At 42.8% G+C, this 21,945-nt stretch overlaps 1 long non-coding RNA gene across 1 annotated transcript; it reads left to right on the top strand.

Annotated features, from left to right (window-relative positions):
* The first annotated feature begins 1,208 nt into the window (after positions 1-1,208).
* On the top strand, positions 1,209-6,322 carry LOC124013214. Its single transcript, XR_006834836.1, has 3 exons — positions 1,209-1,615; positions 3,733-3,919; positions 5,242-6,322. It is a non-coding gene; the product is annotated as an uncharacterized LOC124013214 (long non-coding RNA).
* The last annotated feature ends 15,623 nt before the right edge of the window (positions 6,323-21,945 follow it).

Raw genomic sequence — 21,945 nt, 5'->3', positions numbered from 1 at the left:
TATGTTTCTGCCAACTAGGCTATCATTAGCTAGCTAGCCAGGTTATCAGAAAAATAGATGGTTTGCCAAGTAAAACATGGCAGTTGTAGCTGGAAATAAGCATGGATTAGTTGACACTAGCCACTGTATCATGCACCTCCTGAGTCTATTCACTACAGTGAGTCACTAGTCCTTGGTCAAAGAAAATTGTAATACATAAAAACGTATCCCAGTTTCAAAAAAGGACCAAAAAATGGACAACTGTGCCATATAGATTGCAAAATAGTTGGGAAGAGATTTTCTACATGCCGATTCCATGGCACATGGTTTATGAACTGATATGCCAAGCGATCCCGGATTCAAAACTTAGAATTATTATTATTTTACTATCATTGGACCAGTAACCAGAGGTTGCTGGTTCGAATCCCCTATCCAACTAGGTGAAAACATTTTGTCGATCCGCCCTTGAGCAAGGCACTTAAACCTAATTGCTGCAAGGTCGCTGTCAATAATGGTTGATCCTTGGTCGCGCACTCTACGAGGGTGTCTCGTGGGGAGTGGGTAGAGGTGTGAAACAGGACAAATATAAGCACCCCCCTATTTGACTTTTGATGCTATGGCCACCGTATATGCCCTGATTTCAATTTTGACTAGCATAGCACAGCTGTTTCAAAATTGTCATGTCAATGTGGAATTTCCAATATCCTCTGGTTTGGTGTGAAGATGATAAATGTCCTCGTCTCTCATTCAGAACCATTTGTTGGAAAGCTGGAAAGGTAGCCTCGCTAGCAAGCTACAGTAGCGTAGGAATGACACTATGTGCATTCTCTCTTAGGTTGACACTTTTTTAAATAATAAATGTGATCACCGGTAGGTAGATATCTTGAGCTTTTGAGGCAGGAATTAACTGTCATATACACATTGTTAGTGCCAGTGCCTTGGAAAACTTGGCCAAAGACCTACTCAACCTAACTCATCTTAGCCGAACAAGGGCATGTTTTCATTCCTGTCCCCTAACTTTGGATTTAACTTTGGGACATTGACATCCCTTTGTGCAGGAGGATGCAGTGAAATATTCGGTGGGATGAACTCTACCACAGACTGGCTTTTCGTCTGAGTCACTGCTCATGATTAATGAAACCACGACTTTCCAGGGGGAGGTGTGGGAAAGGAAGAGACAACGAGGAAATAAGCAGACTGTGTTTGATGGAGAGAAGGGTAGACAGTGAATGAGTGAGCGAGAAAGTGAGTGAAAGACCGGAAAAAGTGAGCCTGTGCATCAATATAGAAAGAAAGAGGACAAGAGACTGACTCCCTCATCAGAGGCTCCCTGGGAAGTCCAGATCCCTGTTGTCAGGACTTGTCTGCGTTGGATCCCCTCCAGCAGAACAAGCCTGTCGGTTGCAGCTCGAACTCTCTCTGTAGGCAGAGTTTCCTCTTTCTCATGAAACAACAGCGATTCATTCCCTCCGTGGGAATTTCCCTAGCTGGTTAACATCTCCCATTTATTCCACCTAGCTGAGCTGAAGGTTTTTGTTTCAGGAGAGAATTAAAGCCATTTTGATTGGAATATATGCTATTTTCAGTTTCATTCCTCTCCCCATGACTTCCTTATTGCCAGTGACGTGTGGACAGGGTAGGCAGTGTTTTTTTTTCCTGCTTGTTTTTTTTCTGCATAATTAACATCCATTTCTGAACTAGTACTTACTTCCCAAATTTGCAGTGATCTGGTACAAAATGTGCAAGGTGGCCAGGGGAAAGGCAGCTTCACTGTTTGCCTTTCTCCCGCTCTTCAAACTCAACGCAATTCATTTACATGACTTGCACATGCGTGTTTCTACCTTATACTGCCAGCGAACAGAAGTCAAAAAGACAGGCAGAGAGCTTCGCTGCCTTTAATGTGTCAATGTCCAAATTATTTTTGTGGGGCAGAAGCTTTTCGGGCCTGTGAATGTGTGTCTAAAGGTTGTGCTGCCTACATGCTGCTGTTTGATGGTTGGTTGTGGTTGTTTGATGGTTACCTTTGTGATTGTGTCATACCGATAAACACCATAGCAAAAAAATTGCTTCATGAACTTTATGTATTTATCTTAAAAAGTCATTATTTGTCACATCTCTTAAACCCATTTGGGCAAGCTGTCAATTCTGCTTGTCTTTTTTTGTTTTGATTTGAGGCTTTCCGTCTGCTGAACACTTTTCTTCACATTGCATGACATACAATGTTAGTGTTTTCTTTTTTCACATATTTGCACTTTGCCAATTACACTTATCTGTTAATGAAATCAGCCTGGTCTCATAGACTAGACGTAACATAGCAAACGTAAATCTGGGACACACACATTTGGTATTGTTACATAACTTAACCTTTTCACATGCGAGTTCCAAATATCTCTAATGGTTGACCCAGTGTGAGTTTTTTTTTAATGCACGTGATGCACGTCAGAATGCACTCAGAATGCACTCACTGCTCCAATATGCGATTGTTACGCAACAGGACTGTGAATCCGCGCTGCCCTCAAACTAAGGCACGCTGCCTGCTTTTATCTATAGGCTGTTTCAACTTGTCAATTTCCAACAAGTTTTAGTTTCAAACAACAGTTTGAATTTAGGTGTGTTCCGCCTCCTCATTAATTCACACAAAAGTAGGCCATTTTACTTTTGCAGACAATTGATGTTTTAGGCATTACTGAGCCCGACAAACTTCCCCAAGCACTTCCCCATTGTTTCCGCAGATCAAGAATGCAGACATTTGCACATCTCCAGTCAGAACAGGACCTGCACAAACTTTTCACATTTTCTGGCTGGTGCTTGCTTCGCCTTCATTGTTGTTTTCATGACTACATGATAATATCTTTGACATGTGTTAGTTTCTATTAAAGTAAGTGCCTTGTTACGTTATAATAGTTTCTGTACATCGTGTTATGTCATTTCTACTGTAGTTCACTGTATGTATGGAGCATAATATATTTGTGTGTATTCCTTATAACCGCAGACACGCGAGGTAACGTTACTAATTGCATAACCTTTATGGTGTTATACTCAATTGTGCTCATGTAGCTAGCTACATTCTTCTATTAGCTCTGTAAAACAATGCTAATTGCGTCAGAGAAGTATTAGCTTGTGTTGTCTTTTGAAGCTACCCTGGCCTTATGACCATGGTTTGTTTTCGTTTGGCCTGTTTAGCATAGCTCTGTTCTGCCCTGCCACCTTGTGGACATCAACAGTTATTGTTTCTTACTGTTTTTATTGCAGTGTTGTTCTGTTACTTCTTTGTAAAATAGTTTTATTGCTATATCCTGATATTGCATTTGCATTCTAATTACTAATAATACCTCTTTATTCTGTACTTTCAGAAACCACACACACCAACAGTATTGAACATTATTTGCCAATATCATAACTGGAGCTGAAAACGGAGGCCAGCTTTTGTATGCTAGTGTACACTCCCTAACAGTTGTACTGGGTGAAAACACAGCAAGAAAACACATAGGCCTATATGTAGTAGTCGTCTATTTTATTGAAGTACTGGTGGTGGTCAAACAAAACAACAACAAAAACAACAACAACCCCCCCACATAGTATCATGGTAGATTACCAGCCAAGTCAGTCAGTCAGTCAGTAATTGCTGCAGATGTGCTCAATAGTGCTTGAGCATATGGTACTCCCAAAAGCATGGTGGAACACATAGAGGTGTGTCACAAGCTGAACACGTATACTTTGTCAACCTCGTATGCTTCCTTTTCCTGGTGCCAGACAGGCGGACTTTGCCGTGCCTCCGTGTGCGACTACCTTGAGCAGCAGTTTAAGGGACTTTGCAGGGAAAATGCCGTGCAGTGAGGTGTAGGGGATTGTCTGCAGCAGGACGGCCCCCAGTGGATCGGAGCTGAGGGATGTGGTGCTCCTCCAGCAGCTCTCTCATGAGGTTTTCTCTGTACTTTTGGTAGGTAATTACTTTACCTGTGGGGGAGAGGGAGTGGGGAGGATGATGAGGCAGTGGGTAGGTGGGTGAGATATTGTCACTATAATTACATAGTGGAACTGTATGTGATTTGTATGTGAACTGTACATCCAGTTCCAAAAATACCTTGTTCAGTAATCATCTCACCTGTTAGTCGGCGGTGAACTATGTAGCCATTGAGGGCAACAGTGTCGATCAGGTGGGAAAATATCTTCTTAAACCACTTGGTAGCTTTCCGAGCGCATTCCACAAAGCTGTTTATCATGTCTGCATTATCCACTGCCCCCATTTTGAGGTTATAGTCAAGCACACAGTCTGGTTTGATCAGTCTCTCTCCCGTCACGTGGTCCACCTTCCCTGTGGCCGACATGGTTGCTGTCTGGACAGTGGAGAGGACATGGACGTCTCGTTTGTCATGCCACTTTACTGCCAGTTGTTGACTGTTCTCCTTGAACTCCACCTCCCCTCTCTGTATCTTCCTCCATCCGAATGCTGGCATCCCCTTCCTGTTAGACCTGACTGTGCCACAGGCTCCTGTGCTGTTGGAAGAGCAGAAGCTGGAAGAGTGTGGGACTGCTGTACCAACTGTCCCCATACAAAGTGTGTCCCTTGCTGAGATGAGGAGCCAGCATGGTCATCACTGTGGACCTGGACACCACAAGACCCTCATAATGTTGGACGTTACCGTGCTTCTACACCTGCATTGCTGTTTGGGGTTTTAGGCTGGGTTTCTGTACAGGACTTTGAGATATCAGCTGATGTACGAAGGGCTATATAAATACATTTTATTTTATTTTATTTTTTTGAGTCAGTAGTGGACCCGGGGTAAACTATAATGTCCTGGACAAATCCTGTCTTCACGTCGCACATGACAAAGAACCTGACCCCAAACCTGTGCCTTTTGGAGGCAATATATTGACGGAACGCCAGCCTACCCTTCCATAACATCAGGTACTCATTAATGCATAGGTCCTTGTATGGCACAAATAACTGACCAAATGTTGATGTCAGGCTGATAAGAACATTTCTTATTTTGTATAACGGGTCACTTAGGATGGCAGTAGCATTGTTGACGAAATGCAGGCATTTGCAGCAGAACTAGGAAGCGGTCTTGGGAAAAGAGGGTGCCAAAGAAGAGAGTTGTAAACATCTCTGTGCTCTGTGTTCCAGTATTCTCTTAGGGAATACTTATTTACTATCCCCATGAGAAGGACTGTCACCAGGAAGGTATACATTTCACTAATTGTAGTTGCCACCCATTTAGCAAATCTCCCCCTCACTCCTGGCTCTCTCTTCTCTTGTAGCTCCAAGGCATAGCGATTGGTCTCCTCTACTATGTCTCCCACCAGCTCCTCTGTCAGAAACAGCTTGAAGCACTCTGCCACAGAGGGAAATGGCAAGGGGCTTTTGCACTCCAGACTGGAACTCATCAAAGCAAACAGCAGGGTCAGGAGGACTGAAATGGCTGGCGGCCTTCCAGCTACCACAGACTTCCTGTACTTCATCCACTGCCGGTCTGCCTCCATCACCATCAGCATCTTCAAAGTGACCTGGTACTTCATCAGTGGACAAGGGGTCCTCAGATTCAGGGTTCTCAATGGCTACAAGGTTTGGGGGCAACTCCTCACTTTCACTATCACTGTCAGAATCGTATTACTGACTTTCATACTCTGACTCATTGTCAGAATTTATAAAACAAATAATTTCCGCATTTGTGAGTCTCTTTTTGAAAGACATTGCGAAAGCTACAGCTTAGCTCACGAGCTACACACATAAATAACAACACTGAATGGCTCAGAGTGGGAGTGAGAGGTTACGTGATTGACTGCATGCACGCGCCACTTGTATCAATAAATCACTGTCAGAAACGGTTTTGTTTGGTAATTATTTATTTATTTATTTACTGTTTTATTCACCTTTTCAAGTACTGGTGACAAATCATGCATTCTTTCATAGATTACAATGGACACATATTATGTGTGTAAAATACTTTTTTTAATGATTGTACTGATTATGATGAGTTAAGCTAATTCTAGCTATGTGTGGAGCCATGTTTGTTGACATACAGTGCATTCTGGGTTTCACGTCTGTCGGACCGAAGATTTTTCAAGTAAACTTCCAGAAGTGAATGATGGGATGTGAAGGATGGTAGACAACACACTCCCTTCAACATGAATACTATGAATAGACCAAACTCATCTTGTCTCCTCCCATAATCTTTGGTTGATGCAAAAAAACACGGCGGCACGCACAAACTACCCATCGTCAGGTTAACTTTCGATTTCTAGAAACCATTTTACTCAATTGTTTTGATCAATGGTGAGCTCACTCATGATGTGACTAATTATGCTGTAGCTACTTCTGTGAATGTCTGAACATTGCATCCCAAAAATAAACTGTCACATTCAGGACATAGCTTTGTAAGGACTGTGTTTGTGCAAAAGGTTTCTGTGAAAAAAAACAGTGTGGCCAGCTAAAATGCTGACTGTTGCGTCAATCGAAACTGGATGTTCTAAATAAGCATTCTAATCACACCGGTTTGAGCGTATACTGCTGGGACCACTATAGAAGGATCACACCCGTTTGTTGGTACATGTGAAAAGGTTAAGGCAAAAACAAAGGAGTGTGGTTGGTCGGGATGAATGGATGGGGAGGCGTATAAGGCATGTAGCCTACATCCCTGAGGGTTGTGCGTTTGGATCTCATCATGGACCATTTTAGGTAATTAGCAACTTTGCAACTACTTACTACTTTTTAGCTTCTCTGCAACTACATAGCATGTTAGCTAACCCTTCCCCTAACCTTAACCCTTTTAACCTAACTTTTAAAATGAACCCTCACCTTAACCCCTAACCTAGATAACTTTACCCACATAGCTAACTTTAGCATTAGCCACCTAGCCATCTAGCTAACATTAGCCACAACAAATAGACATTTGTAAAATGTCATGCGTATTGCACATTTTTAACATATTGTACCAATTGCAATTTGTAACATATCATACCAATTGTAATTCGTAACACATCATATGAAATGGATGATGGACATCCACAAATTAATACATGCCATACAAAACGTAACATACCATACAAAATGGGAGTGAGACATATTTACATTTACTATATTACGTCTAACCGTGTCCAGGTTGGTAAGAAACACACTCCGAAACAAAATTGAGTGAAGAAGAGCACTTTGAAGGCAGTTCACTGAAAATGAACAAAAACTGACCCAAAACAAACAGAAAGCAGAACACTTTGAGGAAAATGCACTTAAATTAATAAAACAATACAGCAATAAACCCAAATAAGCAATACACTGTGGAGTAGCAACTGCTGCACAAAAATTTAATGAATCAAAACAAGGAAAAATGATCCAGTGAAAAGGTTCTTCCTGCTATGCTCTGCGTCCTCCTGGCCCCCTACCCAAAATGCTCTCACCTCTGCTCGTCCACAGCACACTACCAGGCCATACTAGTAGAGTATCTGTATCAGTGTCTGCCTCCACAGAGAGAAAACCACAGTGTTCTCTCATGTGGATGTTTTGCCTCCACAGAGAGAAAACCACAGTGCTCTCTCATGTGGCTGTTTTCTCTTCGCTGGGGCTGTCTGTTTTGAAGCCTGTGTAGAATTATTCCCTTGGCATAAGATGGGGGGACAAGAGGCGCTCAGTGCTGCCTGAAATCCAAGCCTCTCACCGACGCCCTATCAGAACTCTGGGAAAGTCCTGCTCCGGGCGAAGTCAACTTGGCTGCGTCTGAGCCAAATATTTTGTGAAGCGCTGCATGCCTGCATGTTATTGTTGGGGCCATTTGAGCAATTTGTACACTTGTACACGTATGTACATACTAGCACTCTATACCACAATGCAGTTGTGAGTATAATAGGCATTCAATATTACACTACAACATCAGTCTAACTGAATATACAGTAGATGTTATGTTGGCTGCAGTGGTGGAAAAATGACCCAATTTTCATACTTAGCTAAAAGTAAAGACACCTTAGTAGAAACTGTTGTGAAAGTAACCCAGTAAAATTCTATTTGAGTAAAAAACTAAAAGTATTTGATTTTCAAAAGTAAATGTAATTACAAAAATATACTTAAGTATCAAAAGTAAAGTAAAAAATCATATCAAAGGCTCATATTAAGCAAACCAGACAGCACAATTTTCACATTTGAATTTTTTATTTTACGGATAGCCAGGGGCACACTCCAATACTCAGACATCATTTACAAACTAAGCATGCTTGTTTACGCTTCAAACACACCGACAGGGTCTTTGCGCAAAAACAATCACGCAGCATCTGGATATGTATGCAACAAAAGTTCAACATTCACCTTCTGCTACCATTTGTGTCAAGCCGTCTAGGCATAGTTTCACACATACCTTTGATAAATTCAACATATGCACCACACCGAACGCACTCCAACTGCCTCTGCAACGCAATGCTGCAAGGCAAACACATCGTTTCATTGGAAACGTGTGTAATTCTGGTGGACCAAAAGGCAATGATGCTGTCGGTGTGATCAAAGCGTTAGTGAGTCTGCCAGATCAGAGACAGTAGGGACGACCAGGGATGTTTTTGTTGATAAGTGTGTGAATTGGACCATTTTCCTGTCATGCTAAGCATTCAAAATACAGTACTTTTGGGTGTCAAGGAAAATGTACGGGGTAAAAAGTACATTATTTTCTTTAGTATAAAGTTTTCAAAAATATAAATATAAAAGTAAAATACAGACACACTAAAAACTACTTAAGTAGTACTTTAAAGTTGTTCTACTTAAGTACTTTACACCACTGGTTGGCTGAATGTTCCAGACAGGGTCCTGAATGTTCAGGTGTTGAACCTTGTCTTGTGTTGGGCAATGGCAGCGGATGCGGCAGAACTTCATGAGCTACCTTAACGTTAGCTAGCAAAGTTACAAATCACATCGCCAGATAGCTGCTGGCTAATTACATTGATTTGCTTTGTAATGGCTAACCTGTGTATTATGAAAGCAAGCAAGATTTAGACTTAGATAGACAAATGCAGTTTGTTAGCTAGCTAAGTTAATTACGTCACCCCAGCAACCTATGCTGCTTGTACTTTGTACATCCAAATACTGAGCACCACAGCATGACTAAAGTAACATTAGCTACCTGTTGACAATGATTCTCAACTGGATCCACCTTGACAGGGGCGGTACTACGTCCTGAAATCAATATGAATTCTGGATTTTGTGGTTGACTTTACAACCAGGAAGAGTAGATGGCCCGTTTCTGCCGGTGAGATGCAGAAGCGCTTGTACTTTCATGTAGTGAGAAAATTCTTGATTTTTCTAACACAGATTATACGTTAATAACATAATAACCCAATGAGTCCCACCGAGACGACGGCAAGTTTTGGACTTGTAACCCCTTTTAAACGTAGTGTGTTTGAGCTATATCCTTTTGATTAGTCTATTTCTTCTCCATCCGTTGGTGCCAACCATTAGTCTGTGTGATCAACCATTAGTCTGTGTGATCAACCATTAGTCTGTGTGATCAACCATTAGTCTGTGTGATCAACCATTAGTCTGTGTGATCAACCATTAGTCTGTATGATCAACCATTAGTCTGTGTGATCAACCATTAGTCTGTGTGATCAACCATTAGTCTTTGTGATCAACCATTAGTCTGTGTGATCAACCATTAGTCTGTGTGATCAACCATTAGTCTGTGTGATCAACCATTAGTCTGTGTGATCAACCATTAGTCTGTGTGATCAACGGGTGCTGAGCTAGAGCGACATTTTTGAGACAAGAGTGGATGGCGAAGGGCCCCGTGGCCAGGTCTTTTTTTAATTACAAAAACGTCTGTAGAGTCCGAATGGTTTAAGCTACAATCTATTAAAACCTATTTATGAAAAGCTGAGACTCTCCCGAACACACACGTTTTGCTCTATGATGCTCACAAGCTACATAAGAGTCGTTAGAAAGTAAGGGGTTATTCTAATCTGCGTAGCAGATCATAGCAAATCCAAGGACATAGTGCCTGTAATAAACTCACATAGTTGCCGTCACAAACATCAAACTCCACACAGTTCTAAGAGAACTAGTTGGATATTCATTTCCCACTGAGCAAACTATTTATGCGCTTACAGCATTCATATAAATCCATTTATATCTGTCAATAAAAATCATGAATGCGACTGTTTGTCAAATTATTTTGTGTTGTACATGGTCGTCCTGAAAATGAAATCGTAAACACTTAATTGTGTTTGGACATGCAGATGAAAGTGAAAGTCAGATAAATGAAAGTCAGATAAATGAAAAGCCGATTTTTGGTGGGTTTGGGGACTGACGGAGTAAATTTACATATGCAGTGAAAGAGCAACAGTGACATTTCCCTTTAAGGCCATAGCTTCTCTCCCACCAAGCTTCACCCGCCAAATCGTTTTTCACGTCACCCACACACACAACAGCTTTAGAAACATCAAACACAACAGCTTTAATATGCAGATGTTTTCAGGATTGGTTTCCCATTCTAACATGAAAGCCAACCCAGATGCTCCCTCTATGCAACCTACTGTATGTAAATGGGTACCCATTCTAAGACATCATGTAGCATAAGCGCTTTAGTATCATGTTTCTTTAGAATGTTGATAATGGCTAGATGGTTAGTGGCTTATGTATTACTGGACAAAAATATAAACGTAACAGGGAAAGTGTTGGTCCCATGTTTCATGAGCTGAAAAAAAAGATCCAGAAATGTTCCATACGCACAAAAAGCTTGTTTCTCTCAATTTATGTACACAAATTTGTTTGCATCCCTGTTAGTGAGCATTTTTGACTTTGCCAAGATAATCCATCCAGCTGACAGGTGTTGCATGTCAAGAAGCTGATTACAGGATGATCATTACACAGGTGCACCTGCACTCTAAAATGTGCCGTTTTGTCACACAACACAATGACACAGATGTCTCAAGTTTTGAGGGAGCTTGCAGTTGGTATGCTGACTGCAGGAATATCCACCAGAGCTGTTGCCAGAGAATTGAATGTCCATTTCTCTACCATAAGCCGCCTCCAACATGTGTTGATGTCAATGTTGTGAACAGAATGCCCCATGGTGGCAGTGGGGTTATGGTATCGGCAGGCATAAACTACAAACACAATTGCATTTTATCGATGGAAATTATAATGCACAGAGATATCGTGGCGAGATCCTGAGGCCCATTGTCGTGCCATTCATCCGCCGCCATCACCTCATGTTTCAGCATGATAATGCACGGCCCCATGTCACAAGGATCTGTCCACAATTCCTGGTAGATGAACATGTCCCAGTTCTGCCATTGACTGCATACTCATCAGGCATGTCACCCATTGAGCATGCTTGGGATGCTTTGGATCGATGTGTACGGCAGCGTGTTCCAGTTCCCACCAATATTCAGCAACTTCGCACAGCCATTGAAGAGAAGCGGGACAACATTCCACAGGCCACAATCAACAGCCTGATCAACTCTATGTGAAGGAACTACATTGGACTTTGAAGAAAACTGCAAACCACTTATCCTGAGGCTGCATTTATTGTAGCTGGGGAATTTAACAAAGTAAATCTGAGGAAAATGCTACCGAAGTTCTATCAACACATTCCCTGTAGTGCTCATACTTCAAAATGATTAAAGTGACCAGTGATGTCATGTCTATGCACATAAGGCAACAGCCTCTAAAGTGCAGGGTTGAGTAACAGGGTGGTAGCCGGCTAGTGACAGTGACTAAGTTCACGGCAGGGTGGAGGCTGATTAGAGATGGTTATTTAACAGTCTGATGGCCTTGAGATAGAATATGTTTTTCAGTCTCTCCAAGCAGTGGCTCGGGTGGCTGTTGTCCATGACGATCTTTTTGGCCTTCCTGTGACATCGGATGATGTAGTTGTCCTGGAGGGCAGGTAGTTTGCCTCCGGTGATGCATTGTGCAGACCGCACTACCCTCTAGAGAGCCTTACGGTTGTGGGCGGAGCAGTTGCCGTACCAGGAGGTGATGTAGCCCGACAGGATGTTCTCGATTGTGCATCATTAAAAAGATGTTTAAGAGAGATGTTTGTTTCTGTCGGCACGATGCGTGAAGAAACCGGGTGGCTGTACCAACTCTGATAACATATCCTGAGTGAGCCATGTTTCCGTGAAATAAAGAATGTTACAATCTCTGTCTCTCTGGAAGGCAACCCTTGCTCGTGTTGTCAAGAGACTGGACATCGGCGAGTAGTATACTCGGGAGCGGTGAGCGATGTGCACGTCTACAGAGCCTGACTAGGAGGCCGCTCAGTCTGCCACTTCTGCAGCGCCGTTGTTTTGGTTCGGCTACTGGGATTAAATCCATTGTCCTGGGTGGTGGTCCAAACAAAGAATCCACTGTTGGTAAGTTGACGTTGCTCTTATATCCAATAGTTCTTCCCAGCTGTATGTAATAAGACTTAAGATGTCCTGGGGTAACAATGTAAGAAATAATACATTAAAAAAAAACTAAATATTGCATAGTTTCCTAAGAACACGAAGTGAGGCGACCATCACTGTCGGCGCCATCTTGTAAAAAATATGATTCCATATGTGTTATTTCATAGTTTTGATGTTTTCACTATTATTTTACAAAGTAGAAAATAGTCAAAATAAAGAAAAATCCTTATATTAGTAGGTGTCCAAACTTTTGACAGGTACTCAATATATATACAGCTGAAGTCAGAACTTTACATACACTTAGGTTGGGGTCATTAAAACTTGTTTTTATACCACTCCACAAATGTCTTGTTTACAAACTATAGTCTTGGCAAGTCAGTTAGGACATCTACTTTGAGCATGACACAAGTAATTTTTCCAACAATTGTTTACAGACAAATTATTTCACATATAATTCACTGTATCAAAATTGCAGTGGGTCAGAAGTTTACATACACTAAGTTGACTGTGCCTTTAAACAGCTTGTAAAATTCCAGAAAATGATGTCATGGCTTTTGAAGCTTCTGATAGGCTAATTGACATAATTTGAGTCAATTGGAGGTGTACCTGTGGATGTATTTCAAGGCCTACCTTCAAACTCGGTGTCTCTTTGCTTGACTTCATGGGAAAATCAAACGCAAAGACCTTCACAAGTCTGGTTCATCCTTGGGAGCAATTTCCAAACGCCTGAAAGTACCACGTTCAACTGTACAAACAATAGTATGCAAGTATGTACACCCCACGCAGCCATCATACCGCTCAGGAAGGAGACGTGTTCTGTCCTAGAGATGAGATGTACTCTAGTGCGAAATGTGCAAATTAACCCCAGAACAACAGCAAAGGACCTTGTGAAGATGCTGGAGGAAACCGGTACAAAAGTATCTATATCCACAGTAAAAATGAGTCCTATATCGACACAACCTGGCCACTCAGCAAGGAAGAAGCCACTGCTCCAAAACCACCATAAAAAAGCAAGATTACGGTTTGCAACTGCACATGGGGACAAAGATCGTACTTTTTGGAGAAATGTTGTGGCAAAATGTCTTAAGGATAACAAAGTCAAGGTATTGGAGTGGCCATCACAAAGCCTTGACCTCAATCCCATAGACAATTTGTGGGCAGAACTGAAAAAGCGTGTGCGAGCAAGGAGGCTTACAAACCTGACTCAGTTACACCAACTCTGTCAGGAGGAATGGGCCAAAATTCACCCAACTTATTGTGGGAAGCTTGTGGAAGGCTAACCGAAACATTTGACCCAAGTTAAACAATTTAAAGGCAATGCTACCAAATACTCGTTTTCTGATCCATGTCTCTACCATTTTTAAGGTATCTGTGACCAACAAATTCATTTCTGTATTCCCAGTCATGTGAAATCCATAGATTAGGACTTAATTCATTTATTTCAATTGACAGATTTTCTTATATGAACTGTAACTCAGTAAAATGTTTGAAATTGTTAAATATTTTTGTGCAGTATAGTAGTAACTGACTCATCACTCTCCACCTTTGGCAGGTAGTCTAAAATGCAATGTACTTTGGGGCCATCTAGTGGTCAATATGAAAAAGGAATTTCCACAATGGGCTGACTGAAATGTTCATGAAACTGTTATGATTATGGATTACAGTGTCAGAACAGATCGCATGCTGTTTAAACGGAGTATACATGTATGTTCATGACTGACTGTTTATGGATTGCAGTTAGCAGCCAAACGACTGTAAAGCTGAATTATACTGTACATTATACTGACATGTAGCCTATATGTAGCGTGTTTATCTGAGGATTCAGCCAAGGTCAGTTTTGAAGGTGGTATTAATTGAAGTGCAATATATCTTTCCATTGAGTTTTGAGTTCCATGGGGACTTTCTTGTCTCCATTTAAATCTTCCTAGTGCAGGATATGACATGGCTTCCAGTGGGCATCCAATGTGACACAATGTGTGTGTGTGTGAGTGTCACATTGGACACACACACACACACACACACACACACACACACACACACACACACACACACACACACACACACACACACACACACACACACACACACACACACACACACACACACACACACACACACACACACACACACACACACACACGCAAACAAACCTGTGCTCTGACGTGTGAGTAACTTGTGTAACAATGTTACTGTATCTGGCTTGTCTCCAGTTTTCTACTAGGGTAAAGAGCAGGGCCCTGTGGACCACTGCTACTCAGTTGACAGAAAATCCAAGGCAGGCTCATTGACAACCTTCCGCCTCCCCACTACCCTACAGGACAAGGACCAGGCAGACACAACCCATTCCTCTCTGCACTACCTCCGCCCCAGTGGACCCTCTATGTTCTGTCCTAAGACCATAAGCAGGAACAGGGACAGCCTTTGCCTTCCTCTTCTACCCATGCCCCAGAGGAAACTCTCTATCCAGTCTACAGAAGACCATAGGCGGGCAGAAAGAGCCTGTTCCCCTCCCTCCTAACACCAATGGACAGAACCTTCCTCTCTACCCCAAAGGACAGAATACCATAGGCAGACAGATTCAGGCCTCTACTCTCCCTACTACCCCAGATGACAGAAGACCATAAGCAGACCAGGCAGACTCAGCCCTCTCCCCTCTCAACTCACCCCATGGACAGAGAACCATAGGGCAAATACACTATACACTGCGCTTTCCCCAGCGAACACAGACCTCTCTCCTCCCTATTACCACCCCATAGGACCATGAGCAGACTGATACAGCACTCTTCCCTCCCTACTCCCCCAGAGGACCAATAGCAGCATAAGACATCCCCAAGGCCTGTCCCCCCTCCCTCCCCTCTCAGAAAGACCGGCGTGATGAGTGACGGGTCCTCCTCCAGACAGCATGTCTGGACCCACACTCCCTCAGCCATGTCACAGTTCTTAGGGGCCCGGTGCGCCATAAACACAGTTTCCCACACACACACAGAGCCCAGTGACCATTTTACTGCTCTTAAACAGTTTTTGTAGCTTTGGCCCCTTTTAAAGAGACCAAGAGTTGACAGGGAACCAGGCCAAAGTGTGTCTATGAGTATATGAACGTGACTGTATTGTTTAAACCAAGTGACATATGTTCAGTGAAAGACGCTAGTAAATTAAAGTAGAGTGGTCAATGTGAAGTGATCTTTGTTGGTGTTTAGTTGAGGGTGTGGTGTCACTGTACCTCCAACAGGTGGCAGTCATGTGCCAGGCAGTGTAACCATAGAGGCCCTCAGTGGTGAAATTAAAAAGGTTCTAGGTTTTATTTTTATCTTGAATAACTTTCAATCAACACTAGAACTAGGTTTTAACATTTAACACATGGAATTAGCAATACAGATGATCCTATCTCTGATGAATCAATCTATTTACATGATGTCAACTGTTTTTGGATGCACTATTTGAGCCATTAGCGTTTTCTCACTTGCAAATTTCTCTGTAGTCTGTGCGCCTCCCTTCCACCACATACCTTCCCATGTTCTATTTGATGCATCGGTACACAAGTTATGTGTTTGTTACTGTATAGCTTCAAACCCCATGTTAACCAGTAACATTGAGGTACATGTTTTCTCTTCATCACCCTTAGGGTACTTTCTGTGTGGAGGTAAAATATCTCAAACAACTATCTGTTGGGTTGACTGATATTAATTATTCCCTTGTGTTGGACTATATTTCACAGCTTCGATAAATCAATATATCAGAGCCTTGTCCTTGTCTCGGAATGTTGCACTTTATCCCAGCTCTATTCCCACCACAACGATCCATTGCACACCATTCCCGGCCTTCCTACGGTTTTCCATGACATTACCCAGAAAGACCATGGAGAGGAGAGAGCACATGGCATAAGGATGATTTATAGGAATTCCATTTTTTGGGGTTTCTTATTCTGTAGGTGGACCAGGTTGAGGAATAAGAGTTGAAACCGAAGTCCTGTAAAAACACAATTGGAATCAGCAGGTCTTTGTGAGAGATTGGCGAGAGTTGAGTTCTCTCTACTGACATTATTGACTGAAGAAACTGTGACGTTTTTGTGGCTTCTGCTTTAATCTGGATTAATCGTCAAATAGAATTGGCTATTTATTCAGATGATTCAACAACATTGGTTTAACACTATCTACCCAGCATCCTGTTGCTGGGATCACTGCTGATTTTCAATAAGATACTGCAAGACATCATATAAAGACTTCAGAATGCAGAGTTCATTCTAGCAAACACTCCTCTATCAAGAATTATACAACGGGTGGGTCTGATCCTGAATGCTATGTTATTTTAGACTAACATTTAGTTTTCAACAGCAGAGATTTGCAACATTGTTTCAACATTCAAATTCATTCTCCTACTGTCCCATAGTAAAGAACGTGTCGGGAGTCGGGACAAGACAGAAGGGCAGGCAGCATTTTTCAGCTGGCAAAATTGTTATGGATATAAACTGTGCAAAAAAAGAAACGTCCTCTCACTGTCAGCTGCATTTATTTTCAATAACTTAACATGTGTAAATATTTGTATGAACATAACATGATTCATCAACTGAGACATTAACTGAACAAGTTCCACAGACATGTGACTAACAGGAATGGAATAATGTGTCTCTGAACAAAGGGGAGGTCAAAATCAAAAGTAACGGTCAGTATCTGGTGTGGCCACCAGCTGCATTAAGAATTGCAGTCCATCTCCTCCTCATGGACTGCACCAACTTTGCCAGTTCTTGCTGTGAGATGTTACCCCACTCTTCCACCAAGGCACCTGCAAGTTCCCGTCATTTCTGGGGGGAATGGCCCTAGCCTTCACCCTCCGATCCAACAGGTCCCAGACGTGCTCAATAGGATTGAGATCCGGGCTCATTGCTGGTCATGGCAGAACACTGACATTCCTGTCTTGCAGGAAATCACACACAGAACGAACAGTATGGTTGGTGGTATTGTCATGCTGGAGGGTCATGTCAGGATGAGCCTGCAGGAAGGGTACCACATGAGGGAGGAGGATGTCTTCCCTGTAACGCACAGCATTGCTGTTGTAACAGTTAAGCTTCAGTCCCTCTCCTCGCCCCTACATGGGCTCGAACCAGGGATCCTCTGCACACATCAACAACTGCCTCCCATGAAGTATCGTTACCCATTGCTCCACAAAAGCCACGGCCCTTGCAGAACAAGGGGAACAACTACTTCAAGGTCTCAGAGCGAGTGACGGTCTCAGAGCGAGAAACGCTATTGGCGCGCACCTTGCTAACTAGCTAGCCATTTCACATCGGTTACACTGTGACACACCGCCCCAGACCATGACACACCCTCCACCTCCAAGGTACAGGCCTCTGTATAATGCTCATTCCTTTGACGATAAACGCAAATCTGACCATCCTGGTGTAACTCGGGCAGTTGTTGTTGTCATCCTGTACCTGTCCCGCAGGTGTGATGTTTGGATGTACGGATCCTGTGCAGATGTTGTTACACGTGGTCTGCCACTGCGACGATGATCAGCTGTCCATCCTGTCTCCCTGTAGCGCCGTCTTAGGCGTCTGCCAGTACGGACATTGCATTTTTTTGCCCCGGCCACATATGCAGTCCTCATGCCTCCAGCATGCCTAAGGCACATTCACGCAGATGTGCAGGGACCCTGGGAATCTTTCTTTTGGTGTTTTTCAGAGTCAGTAGAAAGGCCTCTTTAGTGTCCTAAGTTTTCAAAACTGTGACCTTAATTGCCTACCTTCTGTAAGCTGTTATTGTCTTAACAACTATTCCACAGGTGCATGTTCATTAATTGATTATGGTTCATTGAACAAGCATGGGAAACCACTGTTTAAACCCTTTACAATGAAGATCTGTGAAGTTATTTGGATTTTTACAAGTTATCTTTTAAAGACAGGGTTCTGAGTTTATAAAAAAAAGATGTTGAAAGGTAAAACAAAACGCAGCTAATTTGCAGTCTTTCCAGCTTCAGTTTGAAGTGATTATGTCACTGTAGCTGTGTTGTCGGCTAGCTCCTCTGAACAACAGTGTCCTGACGAGTGAGCACATTTTCTAGGGGAAATCGTGCCTCATTAGCTTATTGTTATGGATGTATCCAAATAAATGTTACTAGAAAACAGTTTAAACAAATGCAAATGCAGCTACTTAGCTGTTATTCTGGCGGCACTTTTGACCTGACTGTAAGTTAGCCGTATTTGGCTAGCTAGCAAGCAAGGGATAAGAACGTTGCCAGCCAGTATGGCAATGGAACATTTAGAATGAACGACTGGGTCGCGTCTACACATACAGACTAAACTTCTGTAGCAACCTTAGATTCGTGTCAGGACGATATCTTGTGGAAGGATGAAGTAGTTTGAATAAATTAATCTAAATGATGTTTTTCATGAAAATATGACAATCACTAGTTGAATATGTTGGTAACCCGTTGTATAAAAGTGATAATGCCCTCGAAGCCAGTGTTTGGCTTCGAGGGCATTATCACTTAATTATAACGCAGATGACTAGTCAAATGATTTTGTCCTCACGTCATGAGAGTTCCGTCATCTTCTTGCTGATTTTTGACCATTGCCCTCTGCTAGCTTTGATCAACTTCACCAGCACCTCAGTGCACATAACACACTTTGATTGATAACCCCCTATCCCCGCCCTGTAGGGGCAGCAGCTATCAGCCCTCTTTGAGACCAATCTACCCCCTGGGATAGTGGACCATAGCTGGACTACACACGCTCCTTTGATCTGCCCCACAGAGCACTCCAGCTTATTTAACTTTAGATTAGATACCCACCATTTACATAATGGCGTCCTGAGCTATTCTGTTTGCAGACTTAGAGTGACTCAGACAAAATGGGACATTAGTGAGTAGTAATCATGTTAACGCTGCTATCTGAGACCCAGCCAGGGGAGTCCAGGTGCTCTTGGGGTTAAGTATCTCTCAAGTCGACCATGGTTCAGACTTAAAGGATTGTCTGTGTGCTCTGTGGGCCATTATCAGACACCCCCCCGCCCACTTCTGACCCCCATCCAGTCGCGTGCCTTTGCGCTGATGAATGAAGGGCCCTTAAAACGGCAGGTTTGAATTACCGGCCTGATGATGACTCCAGCAGTGTTGCGGTGCTTGTAACCATTTCTCAGTCCAGACACTGCAGCTGAGATAAAGAAAGGTCGTCTGGACCATTAACATCAGGAGCTGAAATGGAACACACACACACAGACACAGACACAGACACACACACCACCCCCTCCTGTCTAATCTGTAGTCTCATGAGAAACCAGTGTTTAATCATAAATAGTCACAGTCAGTCCTCAGACGCTCCACATCAGGATTTGACCCAATTTGCTCTGTTGAGGGACCGATGTCTCCAATTCCACAAGAAAGGTTTGCTGCAATCCGTTTACTGCTGGTTATAAGATTATTCTCTACGGGGAACATGAAGGTGCGAAGAAATTGGGGCTACTAACCATTGAGCGCATATAAATGCATTAAAGGGTTAAATGGTCTGTTGTGATTCCATTCAACTATGCATTGAGCTGGTGAATTATAAAAGGTTGATATGAGCATCATATTGTATTATATTTTTCTCCTTTTAAACCGAGTAATGGATTTGTCATTGTTCTGTGTATAAGAACTACTCATCTCCTGACTTTTATTTGGGCCAGTGTGGTTAAGATGAACTGGGAGGCCATTTTATAGCTGCTGGGTTGCCATCGGTGATGGCAGACATGGATATCCTGATATTATAAGATGGCGCTATGGAGGATAGCTGCCATCTTACGGGCTCCTCCCCAGTTCTGCTATTTTGTGTTTTTTTTTAAAGCAGATTTTTAAAACTTTTTTTGTAAATAATATATCCGCCCATAATTTCCTATGACCAAAAACAGATTCTGGACATCAATCAATCAAATGTATTTATAAAGCCCTTTTTACATCACCCGATGTCACAAAGTGCTATACAGAAACCCAGCCTAAAACCCCCAACAGCAAGAGCAACGCAGGTGTAGAAGCACGGTGGCTAGGAAAAACTCCCTAGAAAGGCAGGAACCTATGAAGAAACCTAGAGAGGAAACCAGGCTCTGAGGGGTGGCCAGTCCTCTTCTGGCTGTGCCGGGTTGAGATTATAACAGAACATGGCCAAGATGTTCAAACATTTATATATGACCAGCAGGGTCAAATAATAATAATCACAGCGGTTGTAGAGGGTGCAACAGGTCAGCACCTCCGGAGTAAATGTCAGTTGGCTTTTCATAGCCGAGCATTCAGAGTTAGAGACAGCAGGTGCGGTAGAGAACAGTAGAGAACAGTGATCAGAACAGTGATCAATAACCTTGATTATGGATGGAGACTTCTACTTCAACCGAGTAGGCAGCTCTGGACGTACTGCTCATTCCGGGCCAGGTCCTGATCCCTGGGACTCAAAAGAGAAAGAGACGGCACAAGAGAAGGCAAACGAGCGGGCTCCCTGGCGAGACTACGTCGGCGAGTAAATAAACCACCTCCACCATCCGTTCTATTGGCAAATGTACAATCACTAGAGAACAAACGGGGCAAACTCTTTTCAAGACTGTCCTATCAACGGGACCTGAAGAACTGTAATGTCCTATGTTTCTCAGAGTCGTGGCTGAACAAGGACGTGGATAATATACATCCAGCTGGTTTTTCTATGTATCATCAAGACTGAGCGGCAGCTTCGGGTAAGGTTAAGGGGAGGTGTGTGTCTCTTTGTTAACAACAAATGATCTCTAATGTTAAGGAAGTATCGAGGTTTTGCTCGCCTGAGGTAGAATATCACATGATAAACTGCAAAACATACTATTTACAAACCGATGCTGGCATTAAGACTGCACTCAATGAGCTGTATAGGGCCATAAACAAAGAAGAAAATGCACATCAGTCTGACATCATTTTTACCAGTATACCAGCAGCACTCCTAGTGGACAGTGATTTTAATACAGGGAAACTGAAATCTGTCTGACCTCATTTTTACCAGAATGTCACCTGTGCAACAAGAGCCGAAAAATCTCTAGATCACCTTTACTCCACAAACAGAAACACATACAAAGCTCTCCCTCGCCCTCCATTTGGCAAATCTGATAACTCTATCCTACTGAGTCCTGCTTATACTATACTGAAACAGAAAGTACCAAAGACACACTCAATACGGAAGTGGTCCAATGAAGCTAAGGTGAGATGCTAAGCTAGATGCTCGCCTCCCTACCACTGAGGAAGTACAGCTCCCGCTCAGCCCAGTCAAAACTGTTCGCTGCTCTGGCCCCCCAATGGTGGAACAAACTCCCTCACGACGCCAGGACAGCGGAGTCAATCACCACCTTCCGGAGACACCTGAAACCCCACCTCTTTAAGGAATACCTAGGATAGGATAAGTAATCCCTCTCACCCCCCCCCTTTAAGATTTAGATGCACTATTGTAAAGTGACTGTTCCACTGGATGTCATAAGGTGAATGCACCAATTTGTAAGTCGCTCTGGATAAGAGCGTCTGCTAAATGACTTAAATGTAAATGTATAAGATGCTAAGCTACAGGATAAGATGCTAAGCTACAGGACAAGATGCTAAGCTACAGGATAAGATGCTAAGCTACAGGAT

Source organism: Oncorhynchus gorbuscha, linkage group LG24 (genome assembly GCF_021184085.1).
Source record: "Oncorhynchus gorbuscha isolate QuinsamMale2020 ecotype Even-year linkage group LG24, OgorEven_v1.0, whole genome shotgun sequence".
Taxonomy (NCBI): Eukaryota; Metazoa; Chordata; class Actinopteri; order Salmoniformes; family Salmonidae; genus Oncorhynchus; species Oncorhynchus gorbuscha.
Note: the sequence above shows the minus strand (reverse complement) of the source record. Positions and strands in the feature narration are given on the sequence as shown.